This window comes from Hevea brasiliensis, chromosome 13, assembly GCF_030052815.1.
Source record: "Hevea brasiliensis isolate MT/VB/25A 57/8 chromosome 13, ASM3005281v1, whole genome shotgun sequence".
Taxonomy (NCBI): domain Eukaryota; kingdom Viridiplantae; phylum Streptophyta; class Magnoliopsida; order Malpighiales; family Euphorbiaceae; genus Hevea; species Hevea brasiliensis.
Window position 1 is genome coordinate 8,076,768 of NC_079505.1, and position 3,417 is coordinate 8,080,184.

Below are 3,417 nucleotides of genomic sequence, written 5' to 3' on the forward strand. Positions count from 1 at the left end.
TGCTAATTACCCTAGTACAATCAAAGACCCAAGATATCTGAACTGATAGCAAGCAAGCTTTAAGTTACAACAAGAAGCTTAACTTTGTTGAATCCACGGACAGTGCTGGGCAAGAAATACAAAGAAATTAATCACCAATTTGGTCAGAGTAGCAATAAGCAATAAAGATATTAATCACCAATTTGGTCAGAGTAGCAGTAAGGAATATGAACAAGGTCATTTACATAATATTAATGAATAAGCAATAATTAAGACTAAACAATATTTAACAGATGAAGAAGATTGATGATTCAGTTCCTGCATTTCGTTGTTTCCCCACCTCAAATTGGCCTCCCTCCTCACTGCTTCAAATGCATTTCTTGAGTGCCTCTTCAACTCATTAAATGCTTGGAGTAGCAAATGGTAAAGATCTTGATATGAGTTCCAAGCTACCCATTTAAATATGCAGGTCAAGAAACCATCTAAAGCTTGGGACTAAGATCAACACAATTTGATTTACAAGCTTTGAGTATGGATTCAATAGCAAATGCTATTCTCAAACATATTCTGGGAATGAGATGGGTATTTTGTTGTGCTGAAGGAGATGAGCATCGGAATTATTTCCACAACTCGGATATTGTAATAAAATATTTCAAAATTGGACTTAATGGTGATAAAAAAAATTATTAATAAAAAATTCTCTCCCTCTCCCTATCTTTTCCTCTACAAACAACACATAAATCAAAATCTCTCTTTGCATCGAAAATTACAAATGAGAGAAGGAGATTTAACAATGTAATAAACAAATATTCTAACATGTTCAATCATGAAATACACAAATAAATTTCAAAATTTCAATGAAAACCCTTTCAAAATCCTACAACTAAGTATTATTTCTACAACTCAGTTACATTAATATAGACTAAACTATCACAATTAAACCATTAAAATTACTGCTAAAATCATACATTTTATATAGAGATCTAAAATTATAAAGACAACTCAGATTTACTAGAATGATATACCTAACTAGACGATTGATTCCGTGGCTCACTCCAGCCTGCCAAATAGCCTTTGGATTGCATCTTCAGCTAGCTCCTTTGAGTGCTGCAAATCTTCACCTACTAATAGATATAAGTCTTGATATGGATTGCGTGCTACTCGTATAACCATGTAAACCCATAAACTCAAAAGTAACACACCATAGATGAGAACATTAATCAAAACAAATATCACAATTGCCATATAACCCAATAGGAGACGAATATTTCTAGCATATGTTTTGTAATTTGGGTTGGGATGGGTTTTGAGTTCATGTTCAATTGTCGTTGCTATTGCATAGTTGATTAGAGCAACCACTAACATCTTCATTTCCCAGCTGTTCTCCGGGGGAAGCCAATATTTGAAGGGTAGATAATATTTCATCGCAAGTCCTGTTTTATATATATATATATATATATATATATATATATATATATATATATATATATATACACACAAAAATGAAAAGGGAGGAGGAGGTTATTTAAAAATAATTAGTTCAAAGAGTAAATATGTAGGATGAAACAAAAGCGACAAAGAAAGTCTGTATCTTCAACATCAAGGTTCAAGCATCACAAGGCATAGATTTACAGCAAATATATATATATATATATATACACACACACACAAATGAAAAAGGAGGAGGAGGTTATTTAAAAATAGTTAGTTCGAAGAGTAAATATGTAGGATGAAACAAAAGCGACAAAGAAAGTCCATATCTTCCTAAGGAATAATGCAGAAGCAAGTAACATTTATCACATCCAACATCAAGGTTCAAGCATCACAAGGCATAGATTTACAGCAAACGCATAAAAAAGGTAACAAAATATATATATATATATATATATATATATATATATATATATATATATATATACACACACAAATGAAAAGGGAGGAGGAGGTTATTTAAAAATAGTTAGTTCGAAGAGTAAATATGTAGGATGAAACAAAAGCGACAAAGAAAGTCTGTATCTTCCTAAGGAATAATGCAGAAGCAAGCAACAGCAAGGCTCACGGCACATTTATCACATCCAACATCAAGGTTCAAGCATCACAAGGCATAGATTTACAGCAAACGCATAAAAAAGGTAACAAAATTCGATGTATTTACAGCAAAAGGCCTAAAAAATAAAAGAGAACAAATCTAATGTACTTAGCTAAATGCCAAAATACAATATCATCAATTACAAACCTAAGAAATTAATAAAACCCATTAAGTAGCATAGATTTAAAAGTAAAAGATTCTTCCATCTGGGCTAGTAAGAGAAAATAACTCCCAAAAATCACAGAGGAGAATTGCTGACCTCTCTGCTACCTGTGACTTACTTATGCGAAAGGAGAATTGTTGCTGATACTGATACCACAAGAACTCCCAAAATCACAGAGAAGAGCGCTGGCCAATTAGGCGAGAAAGTACAAGCAGATGAGAGGAGAGTGGTGGTCGATGGAAAGGATATTGAAAGCTACATAAATAAACAAAAAAAATAAATAGAGGCTTTAAATCAAAGAAATCTAGAGATGGGGAAGAAATCGAAAGGGACTACAAGGGCTTGCTGGAGAAAAAAAAAAAAGGAAAGGAGGAAGCAGAGAAGACCTCCACAATCGGCAGAAAGGAGGAGGAGGAGATGAGCACTATGAGGGTAGGGTTAGGCTTAAATAAACGTATATATAGTAAGACTTAAATGGCTGAGATTATCTGAAGTGAAATGGAAGGGACGGCTAGGATTAATTAAGTTAATAAAAAGGAGAAAAATGATGTTGGAGTTGAGAATCCAACTCAAGAAATGTGGCTTAAAACATTTAGCCACTGGGCCGCATAAAATCTTTTCCAAACAAATCATATATATTTATTTGTTAAAATACACATTGAGATCATACAAATTGTAAGATTGATGCTCAATAGAAATTTTAATTTTATAAGTCTTTTTAAATTTTACGTGAATTAAAATGAATTACTGTATCTAGTGGGATTATGTTAAATCGAGAATTTTTATGTATTATAGTATTAATTTGAGAGTTTTAACACTTTTTTTTTTATAATTTTAGTTATAATTGATAATAATTTAAAAGATTATTATGTATATAATTAATAAAATGAAAGTAAAAATTAGATCGAAAAAATAAAACAGGAGGTGAAATATTGGGAAGGCCTAACTTATTAAAAAAGAAAATAAAATTGCATGAGAAATTAAATAGAAGAAAGAGATTAGTACACATGTTTGGGTTGCCAAGAAGCTGATGAACTAACGATGTAGAAGTTGTGAATAGCGGAGGATATATCACAAAATCCAAAGCCACAGAGCATCAAATTTTTTGCAGAGACAGACCCAAGAGTTGGATGGATGCCTTTTTTTTCATGCTTGAGTGATGCATTATATAGCGTCTTACCAACCG

General features: G+C 32.1%; 1 long non-coding RNA gene across 3 annotated transcripts; it reads right to left on the minus strand.

Annotated features, from left to right (window-relative positions):
- Window positions 1-435: 435 nt before the first annotated feature.
- Window positions 436-2,799, minus strand: LOC131171798 (uncharacterized). 3 transcript variants are annotated; one of them, XR_009142442.1, is made up of 3 exons: window positions 2,328-2,682; window positions 1,005-1,357; window positions 436-574 (listed from the first exon to the last, which is right to left on the minus strand). It is a non-coding gene; the product is annotated as an uncharacterized LOC131171798 (long non-coding RNA). The 3 variants fall into 3 exon arrangements; XR_009142441.1 differs by lacking the exon at window positions 436-574 and having other exon boundaries at window positions 776-1,357; window positions 2,350-2,799; XR_009142440.1 differs by lacking the exon at window positions 436-574 and having other exon boundaries at window positions 776-1,357; window positions 2,328-2,799.
- Window positions 2,800-3,417: the final 618 nt, after the last annotated feature.